The sequence below is a fragment of the Phyllobates terribilis genome, unplaced genomic scaffold (assembly GCF_046119375.1).
Source record: "Phyllobates terribilis strain yellow unplaced genomic scaffold, ASM4611937v1 Scaffold_2__4_contigs__length_985480577, whole genome shotgun sequence".
Lineage (NCBI taxonomy): Eukaryota > Metazoa > Chordata > Amphibia > Anura > Dendrobatidae > Phyllobates > Phyllobates terribilis.
Genome location: NW_027362762.1, coordinates 194,825,899 through 194,839,293, shown reverse-complemented (window position 1 = coordinate 194,839,293; position 13,395 = coordinate 194,825,899).

Sequence of the window (13,395 nt, the reverse complement as noted above, 5' to 3'; positions counted from 1 at the left end):
CTGCATATGCAATAACAGTATAGGAGACCCACTAATAATGGGAACAACAAAACATAGCCGGCTGATGGCTCTCTAACAATAGCAAGGGCCGACTGCTGGCCTTTTAAGAATAGTAAGGGCCGCCTGATGGCCCTATAAAAATAGGCTCTGTGACTTACAGAGTCCCTCCATCATAAATGAAACAGGATGTGTCTGATGATGTGTCACACACCACATTGCCAGATAAGGTTATAAAATGTTAAAATGACATTTCCCGGTGAATGCATTTGTCTTAAAAAAATAACGTACAAAAAATAAAAAACAGTAGGATCCTTCTTTAGTATAAAAAACACAGTCGCCAATGTAACCTCAATGTAATCACATTATTCTGCTCCTGCACCTCCTCCTCCATCTCCGAAATGACCACATCAGTCACAAGCTGAAAGCACTGCAGTACTGCCTTGGCCAAGCCCTGCAGAGTTATTGAAAGCTGTAACACAGCAGGCTGATCTGTGGCTCTCACCGCTGAACATACAGCCAGGCATGGTCGTGTGTGACAATGGGCGGAACCTGGTGACGGAGAAATGACAGCCGGAGTAGATACGGTTTCCCTCTATGTCAGTCCTTTCACCAAGCTAAAGAATATGGCTGTGGTGAAATACAAATCCCATTGAGAAGCTATTTTAGATTGAAAAACATTGGGCCCACCAGAGGATTTGATTCTGAGGGCTCACCTTTCTCCCCCCGCACAAGAGCCCCATAGCAGCTGCAAAGTTAGTGCTATCATGAACTCTCCTGATGCAGAAGTCAGGGCACACCAAAGGATTCTCTGGTGGGACCAACCAACCCTGCCGAGAAGCAGTCCTGGCTAAGAAAAGTGTGTGGGAAGGTTCCCGGACACTCTATGGCTGCTTTTTTACTGAGGTGGAAACCCACGCAAACACAGGGAGAACATACAAAATCCTTGAAGATGTTGTCGTTGCTGGGATTTGAACCCAGGATCCCAGCGCTGCGAGGCTTCAGTGGTAACCACTGATCCAATGTGCTGCCGTTCACCCTCTGATATCTAACAGGCTGGAGAAACGTGTACCTACTGCCATTCTATGTTCAACTCCTTTGTGAGAAACTAATGTATTTGGGCAGCCACTCAGTCTACCAAATAAAATTCCTGAGAAAGAAATTGGGGATGGCTTCACTACTGGTACTGGGGGCAGTGCTAATACCATGGCGCCGTACCATAGTTTACTGAAAATATTCCAGGCTGGTAGGAGACAAGCAGATTCCCACGGAAAAGTACCAGCAGTAATGTTCAGGGACCCGTGCTTGTAGAAGGCGGAGACAACACTGGGAGATATAGTGGCGGCTGGGGACCAAGTATGGACACGAGGCATGAGGTTGTGAAAAGCTTCCACCACCACGAGCCTAAAAGGCCACATTTCAAGTGCAAGCAGCTGCCCAGAAATCTGGCAGTTTAGTATTGCGGCCTATCGGTGGGTGGGTGGCTAGCTGCATACTTGCACTTGCATTCCAAGTAACAGAAAACTAAGCAGATGGTGGCCTCACCTCGGCACTATGAACTCTCCTGAAGGAGAAGTCAGGGCCCACCGGAGGAGTCTCCTGCTCTCTGGTGGGTGTGTCCAACTCTGTCGAGAAGCAGCCCTGGCTAAGAAAATTGTGGGGGAAGGTTCCCTGACACTCTATGGCTGCTTCTTTAATGTGGATCGGACATGCTTATGCATGTTATTTCTCAAACCGAATTGCAGATCAGGCCATTACCCAACTCTGTAGTCATGAAATTAAATGCGCAAAGAAAAATGTTTGTGTGTCAAAGCACCACCGACAAGTGCGAGCTAATGTTGGATGGGCAGCCATTGCTTCTGCAACAACCTGCATTAGAGGACTTCCTGGGAGAAATGACACCCAGAGTAGATACGGTTTCCCTCTATGCCAGTCCTTTCACCGAGCTAAATAATATGACTGTGGTGAAATATAACTCTCAGCAAAAAAAGCTGTGGACTGGCTCGATACCGTCTCTGGCCACATTCACCTGTCCACTGTTAGAACTCTCCTGTTAGGTTTTTTCTATCTTGCTGGTCACATGACCTTGTTTGCCTATTTAATCCTGCTCTGCCCTCCTGGCCTTGCTGGACTTCATTGTAATTTCTACTCTTAAGTTAGCCTTGTGCTTAGTTACCTTTCTCAGTCAGTTTAGCTTGGTCTTCGGACCTTTATGTTCTATGTTGTGTGTTTGTCTTTTACTGCTAAAATTTCTGCTAGGAGGTGCCCAACTTTATCCCAGTCCCTAGTTCTTGTAGGGATCCCTCCCTTGCATCTATAGGTCTTCGTACAGACTAGCTGAGGACTTTAGCGGGTCTGATCGCAGGATCAGGTTCCCCGTTACATCGTAGGGATCTAGCTTAGTTCTATTGTAGGGACAGATCTCCTTTCTTTCCTTAGTGCTTGTAGCAGATCATAACAGTAAGTCCAGCCCAAAAATATCTCTAAGGAAAGACTTCCAGTTTCCATCATGGTGTCGGTTCAGGATTTGGCTCAACGCCTGCAGGGACTCTCTCTGGAGGTGGCCGAGCTCCAACAACACGTGAGTAGCTGTTCTGGAGCACATTTTGTGGAGCCAAAGGTACGTTTGCCTGATTTATTCTTTGGTGATCAACAGGAATTTTTTTCCTTTAAAAATGCTTGTTTATTGTATTTTCGTTTGAGACCCAGATCCTCTGGTGATGAATCACATCGCATAGGGTTCATAATGTCACTTTTGCGCAAAGAACCTCAGGGATGGGCCTTTTCTCTCCAACCTAGTGATCCATTCTTTAGATCAGTGGATAGTTTTTTTTCTGCTTTGGGTTTGTTGTATGATGATCCTGATCGTGTCTCATCAGCTGAGACTGAATTAAGACATTTGAGGCAGGGATCAGGTAACATAGTAACATAGTTTGTAAAGCCGAATAAAGACTTGCGTCCATCAAGTTCGACCTGTTAGTTCTGTAATTGCTAAAGTTGATCCAGAGGAGGGCAAAAACCCCAAATGATTTGGCCAATCTTCACCTGAGGAAAAATTCCCTCCCGACTCTGAAACCAGCAGTCAGAATAAATCCCTGTATCAACCTACTATTTTATTTTATTTTTAAGTATATGCTGAAATCTGCCTGGTATCTAGAAATGCATCCAGTCCCCGCTTGAACTGGTGTAGTGAATCCGACATTACCGTCTCCTCACTCAGTGAATTCCATATTCTCACTGCTCTTACCGTAAAGAACCCCTTCCTATGCTGGTGCTGAAACCTTTTCTCTTCCAGTCTTAGTGAGTGCCCTCTTGTTACCGTAATATCTCTCCTTTTGAACAAATCCCGGGCAAGATCTTTATACTGTCCCCTAACATATTTGTACACATTTATTATGTCCCCCCTCAACCTTCTCTTTTCCAGGCTGAATAGTCCTAGTTTTGCCAACCTCTCTGGGTATTGCAGTCCCTCCATTCCCTTTATTAATTTTGTTGCCCTCCTTTGTACCTTTTCAAGCTCATTTATATCCTTTCTATATATTGGGGCCCATAACTGAGCACAGTATTCCAAGTGTGGTCTGACCAGTGCTTTGTACAGTGGAAGAACAATGTTCTCATCCTTTGCAGCTATACCTCTTCTGATACATCCCATTACCCTGTTTGCCCTTACAGCAGCGGCCTGACTTTGGGCACTCCAATTTAGTTTGCTATCAATCAAGATGCCCAAGTCCTTCTCCATCTCTGAATTCCCCAATGATTTCCCATTCAGTGAGTACTGGTGACTTCCATTTTTCCTTCTCATATGTATGACCTTACATTTCTCCTCGTTAAACCTCATTTGCCATTTAATGCTCCACCTACCCAGCTTATCCAAATCCCTCTGTAGGTCTGCACTGTCCTCTTTTGTATTAATTGTTTTACATAACTTTGTGTCATCTGCAAATATTGATATTTTACTATTTATCCCGTTGACTATGTCGTTAATAAAGATATTAAATAACATTGGGCCTAGTACAGACCCCTGTGGTACCCCACTAGTGACGCTTACCCAATCTGAGTATATTCCATTTATAACCACCCTCTGCCTTCTATCCTTTAGCCAGTTAGCTACCCACTTGCAGACATTTTCCCCCAGCCCCATCATTCTCATTTTGTATACCAACCTATTATGTGGCACGCTATCGAACGCTTTTGAGAAGTCGAGATACACGACATCCACTGGTTCCCCCTGATCTACTCGAGAGCTAACCTCCTCGTAGAAGTCAATCAGGTTTGTTTGGCAGGAGCGATTCCTCATGAATCCATGTTGGTTCGGGATTAAAAGATTATTAGCATCAAGATGCTCCATAATTGCCTCTTTAATGAAGCTTTCAAAAATTTTGCCCACAACGAACGTCAGACTCACCGGCCGATAGTTTCCGGCGTCACTTTTCGCTCCCTTTTTGAATATTGGCACTACATTCGCCTGTCGCCAATCAAGTGGTACAGACCCAGTCTCAACAGAGTCCTTAAATATAAGATATAACGGTCTGTCTATCACATTACTTAGTTCCCTTAGTACCCGTGGGTATATGCCATCAGGTCCTGGTGATTTGTTTATTTTAATGTTACTGAGGCGTTTCTGTACCCCAGCTTGGGTTAGATTTGTCATACTTAGTGGAGGATTAATTTTGTCACTTCTCATTTCTCCTGTTAGTTCGATTTCCTTTGTGAAAGTTGTCGAAAAAAAATTATTTAATAGATTAGCTTTATCCTCATCTTTCTCTATGATTTTGCCTTCCTCACTTTTTATCGGTCCAATATTATCCGATTTAATCCTTTTACTATTTATATACGTAAAGAACAGTTTGGGATTTGATCTACTTTCCCTAGCAATACGTCTCTCTGTTTCCTCCTTCGCTATTTTTATTTGTTTTTTACAGGTTCTCGTTTTTTCCTTGTAACACATTAGTGCCTCCTTACTGTTTTCCTGTTTTAATCTCTTGAATGCCTCTTTTTTGCTATTTAACGCCCCTTTTACGTTCTTGTTCAACCATATTGGTTTCCTTTTATTTCTGGCCCTTTTATTCCCATACAGTATATATCTCTCGCACTGAGTATTCAGAATTCTTTTGAAGGTTTCCCATTTACTATTCGTATTCCTTTGATTAAGAACTTTGTCCCAGTCAATAAGTTGAAGGCTTTCTTTCAGCTGATCAAACTTCGCCCTCCTAAAGTTTAATGTTTTTGTTGTTCCCTTATTGATAACCCTACTGAAGGGCATTTTGAAGTCGATAATATTATGGTCGCTATTACCTAGGTGCCCCCCTATCTGTACCTCAGTTATTCTATCAGGCCTATTAGTCAATATTAAGTCCAACACGGCCTTCCCTCTCGTTGGTTCCTGCACTAGTTGGGAGAGATAATTATCCTTAATATTTGTCAAGAACCTTTTTCCTTTCTGAGATCTACAGGTTTCTGTTTCCCAGTCAATATCCGGGTAGTTGAAATCCCCCATTACAATCACTTCATTATGTTTTGCTACTTTGTCTATTTGTCCTAATAGCAGATTCTCATTCTCCTCTGTTATATTGGGTGGCTTATAGCAGACCCCTAGTAATATTCTATTATTATTTTTTGCCCCCTCTATCTCTACCCACATGGACTCGAACCCCTCATCTCCCTCTCCTATATCTTCCCTTAGTCTGGGTTTTAGACATGACTTTACATATAAGCAGACTCCTCCGCCTTTCCCCTGTTTCCGGTCCCTTCTAAATAAACTATAATCTAATAAATTTACCGCCCAGTCGTAGCTATCGCCTAGCCAAGTCTCTGTTATACCTACGATGTCATACCTCTCCTCCGAGAGGTATCGTAAGCTCATCCGCCTTATTGGTCAGGCTTCTTGCGTTGGTCAGCATGCAAGATAAAACTTTGGGGTTATTTAGCATCCTATTCTTCTCTAACGATCTAACTGTACTATCCCCACCCCCCTCTCCACCCTCATTATATTCACTTCTCCCCTTCCCCCTTGCTTGCCTCACATCCCACCTATTTCCTTGGTTTCCCCCCCCCCGTCTCTAGTTTAAAAACTCCTCCAACCTATTAGCCATCTTCTTCCCCAGCACCGCTGCACCCTCCCCATTGAGGTGCAGCCCGTCCCTACGGTAGAGCCTGTAGCCGACCGCGAAGTCGGCCCAGTTCTCCATGAACCCAAACCCTTCTGCCTTGCACCAACTCTTTAGCCACTTATTCACCTCCCTAACTTCCCGTTGGCGCTCCTGTGTGGCTCGCGGGATTGGTAGTATTTCTGAGAAAACTACCTTGGAGGTCCTTGCCCTAAGCTTCCTACCTAGGTCCCTGAAATCATTTTTAAGGACCCTCCATCTACCACTCACTTTGTCATTGGTGCCGATGTGGACCATGACCGCTGGGTCTTCGCCAGCCCCACCCAGTAACCTGTCAACCCGATCCGCGATGTGCCGGACTCGAGCGCCAGGGAGGCAGCACACCGTTCGGCGATCCCGGTCTTTGTGACAGATTGCCCTGTCTGTCCCCCTAATAATAGAGTCACCCACTACCAGAACCTGTCTTGCCTGCCCTACACTTCCCCCCTCCCCCTCATTACTGGAGCATACACTCCCCCGGCGGTCAGAGGATCTGTCGTGCTCCAATAATGCCGGTTCTGAACCAGCCTTCCTATACTTCTTCCCTCTATCCCTCCTAACTGTTATCCAGCTCCCTGCCTGTTCAGCCTGCACTTCCCCTCTATGCTCCACCCCCAGTATTGACCCATTGAGTGTCTGCTCGGTGAGCAGCAAACTCCGTTCCATGTTGTCGATGCTCCTCAGTACCGCTATCTGAGCACTTAGATCCAGAATTTGGGCTTCCAAGTGCACGATATGCTCACATCTCTCACAGCAGTATGGATCCTCGAGCGGTTGCTCACGGAATGCATACATTGCGCAAGATGTACACTGCACGGCTCCGGCCAACATGGACGTCATTCTAAATATGGGGATACAGTCAGTATATATATACAAGTACAAAACACAATTATTTATATATAGGTGTATGGACGGGGATCAATTAGTGATGTGCAAGTGTATCAATTAGATATCGGCGGGGGATCAGTTAAGTATCAAGTATGGACGGGGGAATCAGATAAGTAGGTCAGGTGGATTAATTAAGTAAAAAGTAAAGTAAAGAAAGAATGAAATACAGTCAGCAATTCAGTCCTAAGTCCTCCCTTCCAAACTCCCTGAATCCAAAGTCACTGAAAAACAAGTCACACACTTATTTTCGTTCGCACTTACGCTCCGGACACACGCAGCTCGTTCACACTCGCAAACTAAGAGATTTAAAGATTTTTTTTTTTTTTCTCTTCCTTTTCCAGCAATGTACCCTTCACCTCAATGCACTTCCAAAGGACTTGATGTCCAATCAGCTGCCCCTTATAAACCCTTAATTATAACCCCTTCCCCTAATTAACCCCTTGTGAGTAAATCTACACCTCAGGATTTTAGTGCAATGTAGTTAACCCTTAAATACACAGGTAGTAAACTAAGAAACTAAAACTGTAGTGAGAAAATAGGTTTTAAAAAGCCCAATAAATCTAAACAGGTAGAAAAGCACTCAGCAGGTCACAATGCAGCACTCACCGCAATTCACACAGGTATTTTCTGCAGGATTCCCAAATACCTCTTCACTGAAAAACAAGTCACACACTTACTTTCGTTCGCACTTACGCTCCGGACACACGCAGCTCGTTCACACTCGCAAACTAAGAGATTTAAAGAGTTTTTTTTTCTTCTCTTCCTTTTCCAGCAATGTACCCTTCACCTCAATGCACTTCCAAAAATGTGGAAAAATATTGTTCTCACTTCCGTCGGTGGTCTGCCCAGGTGGAGTGGAACGATTCAGCTTTGAAAAGTTTGCTTCTTGCGGGGCTAGGTGAAAGGGTTAAGGATTTGCTGATTGCTTATCCCACACCTGGAAACTTGCAGGAGGCTATGCAATTAGCTATATGGGTGGACAGGAGACTGCGTGCAAGGGTTAATGAAAGTAAATCCTCTGCCATGTCAGCTCCGAGTCTTGAGAGGGTCTGTACTGACATTGGAGAGCCGATGGAGACTGGGGCGATGGCACCCCGCTCTCAGGAAAAAGACCGCAGATCTTCTGAAGGTTTGTGCTTTTATTGCGGGAAATCTGACCATTTTATTAAGAACTGTGTGCTTCGTATGAACAAAGAAAAAAAAAAAGGTCAGTTACGCCCGTATTGCCTGTTTAAATTCTAAGGGGGTATTTTTTTCTGCTACTACTGCTGCTCAGGAAGAATTAATTGAATTTCGGATATTTGTGGATTGTGGTTCTACTCTGAATGTGATTGATGGGGGATTCTTGGAAAAACTTAAATTAAAACCCAAACCTTTGTCATCCCCTATTGCTGTGGTTTCTGTAGATGGCTCCCCCTTGAAGAGTGTTACTCACAAGGTCTGAGAATTTCCCCTCACTATTAATGGTATTCACCAAGAAAATTTGGATTTGGTTGTATTAAATAATTTGCCTTCTCCAGTAATTTTGTGGTTACCCTGGTTAAAATTGCACAATCCTGTACTGGATTGGTCTACCAATGAAATTAAGTCCTGGAGTCCTAAGTGTTATGACAAGTGTTGTAACGGACGTATTGCTGCGGTGGAAAAAGGGGAATTACCTGTACCTATTCAGGATTTTTGGAGAGTTTTTTCTGAGGAGTCACAAATATTGCCTCCCCATAGAGACTATGATTGTACCATTGAATTTGTCCCTGGAGCGACTCTTCCTAAAAGTCGTTTATTTAATCTTACTATTCCTGAGAGAAAGGCTTTGGAGGAATACATACAGACAAGCTTGGCCGCCGGTCACATTCGGCCTTCCAAGTCTCCTGTGGCTGTTGGATTTTTTTTTGTTAAAAAAAAGGACGGCGGTTTACGTCCTTGTCTGGATTTTCGTGAGATTAATAAAATTACTGTACGCAATCCTCACCCACTGCCATTGATTCCTGATTTGTTTAACCAGTTAGTGGGGGCCAAGTGGTTCTCTAAAATTGATCTCCGGGGGGCATACAATTTGTTGCGCATGAAGGAGGGTGATGAATGGAAGACTGCTTTTAACACTCCTGTGGGTCATTTTGAGAACCTGGTTATGCCTTTTGGTCTTACCAATGCTCCAGCATTTTTTCAGAATCTTATTAATGACATCCTTAGACCTTTGATCGGCAAAAATGTGGTTGTGTATTTGGATGACATTTTGATTTATTCGCCTGATCTGGAGTCTCATTGGCGGAGTGTACGTGAGGTATTACAGTTATTAATTGACAATTCGCTTTTTGCTAAGCTGGAGAAATGTGAGTTTGCTGTACAGAGAATTATTTTTTTGGGCTACATTATCTCCAGCGAGGGCTTTGAGATGGACCCTGTGAAGGTTCAGGCGGTTCAGGAATGGCCTACGCCTATTGGTTTGAAATCGATACAGAGGTTTTTGGGTTTCGCCAATTATTACAGAAAATTCATTAAAAATTTTTCTATTATTGTCAAACCACTGACCGATCTCACCAGGAAAGGTGCTAATGCGGTTCAGTGGACTACTGAGGCCATTGAAGCTTTTGTGTTTCTAAAGGAGAGGTTCAGCTCTGCTCCCATCCTTATGCAGCCTGATGTGACTAAGCCGTTTTTGGTTGAGGTTGATGCTTCTTCAGTGGGGGTCGGTGCGGTGTTGTCTCAGAAAAACAAGGATGGAGTACATCCCTGTGCTTTTTTTTCAAAAAAAATTTCTGAGACTGAACTTAATTACGATATTGGTAATCGGGGATTGCTAGCTATTAAACTCACATTTGAACACTGGCGTCATTTCTTGGAAGGTGCTGAATTTCCCATTCAGGTTTTCACTGATCATAAAAATCTGATCTATCTTGATGCTGCCAAGCGCTTGAATGCCCGTCAGGCTAGGTGGGCACTTTTTTTCTTGCGGTTTAATTTTTCCGTTACTTACATCCCGGGTACCAAGAATGTTAAAGCTGATGCTTTGTCTCGCAGCTTTTCTCCCATGGTCGGTGCTGAGGAGGAGGGGAGCATTTTACAAGAAGGTGTTGTGATTGCTGCATTGGACTCCGTTTTGGAAGATGAGATTCTTAAAGCACAGGAGAATGCCCCATCTAACACTCCCCATGGGAGGTTGTTTGTGCCTAGGACCTTTAGGAGAGATTTGTTTGTTGAGTGTCATGAGTCTCGGTTGGCAGGTCATCCAGGAATTTCTGAGACCAAGAGACTTGTGGGTCGCAGTTTTTGGTGGCCTGGATGGCAGAAGGAAGTCATTAAGTTGGTGCGTCAATGTACGGTGTGTGCTAGATCTAAGTCTTCACATACTCCTGCAGCGGGGTTGCTTTGCCCTCTGGAGGTTCCTAGTGCACCTTGGACACATCTGGCTATGGACTTTATTACTGACCTTCCCCCCTCTGAGGGTTTCACAGTCCTCTGGGTGGTCATGGACCGTTTTAGCAAGATGTGTCACTTGGTTCCTTTCATCAAACTGCCCTGCGCTAAGACACTCGCTAAGGCCTTTGTCAAGGAAATTGTCAGACTACATGGCGTTCCTACTGACATTGTTTCGGAAAGGGGACCTCAGTTCGTGGTTCGTTTTTGGCGTGCTTTTTGTGACAGGTTGGGAGTTCATTTGTCGTTTTCATCCGGATATCATCCTGAGTCTAATGGCCAGACAGAAAGGAAGAATCAGGATGTTGAGCAGTTCTTGCGTTGTTTTGTGGCAGACAATCAGGAGGGGTGGTCTGAGTTTCTGCCACTTGCTGAGTTTGCTCTTAACAACCATACATCCTCTTCTGCTGGTTGTTCGCCTTTTTTTTGTTGTTCTGGGAGACATCCGTCTTTTGGGTCATTCTCCAAATTGGTATCGGCTGTGCCTGAGGAGGAGAGTTTTTCCGGTGACTTGGAGAGAGTTTGGACGGATGTGCGTGGTAATCTTCAGGAGGCTAACAAAAAATCTAAGAGGTACTTTGATAGGAAACTACAAGAGGTTTTGTTTGCTATTGGTGACATGGTTTGGTTGTCCTCTAAGAATCTGCGGTTGAGGATTCCTTCTAAAAAATTGGGTCCCAAGTTTGTAGGGCCCTTTAAGGTGCTTCAGGTAGTTAACCAATCTGCTGTTAGGTTGGAGGTTCCTATCTCCTGGAAGATTAATCCGGTGTTTCATGTTTCTCTGTTGAAAAGAGCTTATGTGTCGGATGGAGACGTCTCTGCCACTGTTCCTCCGGTGGTGGAGGACGGGGAATACGAAATTTCCAGCATCCTAAATTCTAGACGGTATAGAGGGAGTTTGCAGTATCTCGTCGCTTGGAAAGGTTTCGGACCCGAGGATAACTCATGGGTGAGGGCGGATGATGTTTCTGCTTCCAGACTTGTCAGAGCGTTTCACAAGAGGTTTCCTGATAAGCCTGGGCCTAGGGGATCCGGAGGATCCTCATAGAAGAGGGGGTACTGTTAGAACTCTCCTGTTAGGTTTATTCTATCTTGCTGGTCACATGACCTTGTTTGCCTATTTAATCCTGCTCCGCCCTCCTGGCCTTGCTGGACTTCATTGTAATTTCTACTCTTAAGTTAGCCTGGTGCTTAGTTACCTTTCTCAGTCAGTTTAGCTTGGTCTTCGGACCTTTATGTTCTATGTTGTGTGTTTGTCTTTTACTGCTACAATTTCTGCTAGGAGGTGCCCAACTTTATCCCAGTCCCTAGTTCTTGTAGGGATCCCTCCCTTGCATCTATAGGTCTTCGTACAGACTAGCCGAGGACTTTAGCGGGTCTGATCGCAGGATCAGGTTCCCCGTTACATCGTAGGGATCTAGCTTAGTTCTATTGTAGGGACAGATCTTCTTTCTTTCCTTAGTGCTTGTAGCAGATCATAATATCCACGTGTTTGTGGTTAGGCGGTCTTTCCCAGTAAGTGCACTGGGGAGGGCATGGGTAATGTTGTGGGACCCGTGCTTGTGGAAGGAGGAGACGGTACCGGGAGAAATAGTGGGGACCGAGGTCACCCGGCATGAGGTTGTGAAAAGCTTCCACCTCCACGAGCCTAAAAGGCCACATTTCAAATGAAAGCAGCTTTAGAGGACTTCCTGGGAGAAATGACAGCTGGAGTAGATATGGTTTCCCAATTCCTTTCACCAATCTAAAGAATATGGCTGTGGTGAAATACAACTCAGCAAAAAAAGCTGTGGACTGACTCCGTACCGTCCCTGACCACATTCACTTGACCACGTGCTTGTGGTTAGGCGGTCCTTCCCTGTAAGTGCACTGGGGAGGGCACGGGTAATGTTGTGGGACCCATGATGGTGGAAGACGGAGACGATACCAGGAGAAATTATGTCGGCTGTGGACCGAGTATGGACACCTGGTCGCCGCTGGCATGAGGTTGTGAAAAGCTTCCGCCTCCACGAGCCTAAAAGGCCACATTTCAAGTGAAAGCAGCTTTAGAGGACTTCCTGGGAGAAATGACAGCTGGAGTAGATATGCTTTCCCAAGTCCTTTCACCAAGCTAAAGAATATGGCTGTGGTGAAATACTACTCAGCAAAAAAGCTGTGGACTGACTCCGTACCGTCCCTGGCCACATTTACTTGACCACGTGTTTGTGGTTAGGCGGTTCTTCCCAGTAAGTGCACTGGGGAGGGCAAGGGTAATGTTGTGGGACCAGTGCTTGTGGAAGGCTGAGACAATACTGGGAGAAATAGTGCCATATGCTGCAGAATTTTATGCAAATTTTCAGCTGCTTTTGCAGTACCAGCAAAATCTATGAGAAACCAGAATTCCCTGTTCACACATCATGGTTTTTTTTTTTTGCATATTTTGTGCCTTGGTTTTGTTTTTGGAAAATAGACCATGTCACTTCTTTCAGCGTTTTTTCACCTATAATGGGTGGTGAAAAAAATGCATCAAAAACGCATCAAGAACGCACCGAAATTTGCGTTTTTTTCAGCGTTTTTGATGGCAAAATAGAATGGGGATCTTTTTTTCACAGAACTTTATGTACATGCATAAATAGAGACAGAAGGACAGTGAAAAAAATGCTGAAAAAACGCAGCAAAAAAAGAAGCAAAACTTGCGTTTTTGTCTCAGCTGATTTCCTGCCATTGATCAGTTTTGCTGCAGATTTGTGGCGTAAAAAAAAACCAACATGTGTGAACATAGCCTTATACTCACCTAAGTGTCCCCCACTGTAATCCATGCGACCGATCACGCCGAAGAGTTGGGAAGAATGAGCTACTGCAGCGAACGGCCCCGGAGCTGCGCTCAGTGAGTGACAGAACACCTCTCCTGAGCGCAGCTCATTCTCCCTGGCTCCTCTGCTGAGCGATCGCATGGATTACAGCAGGGGAC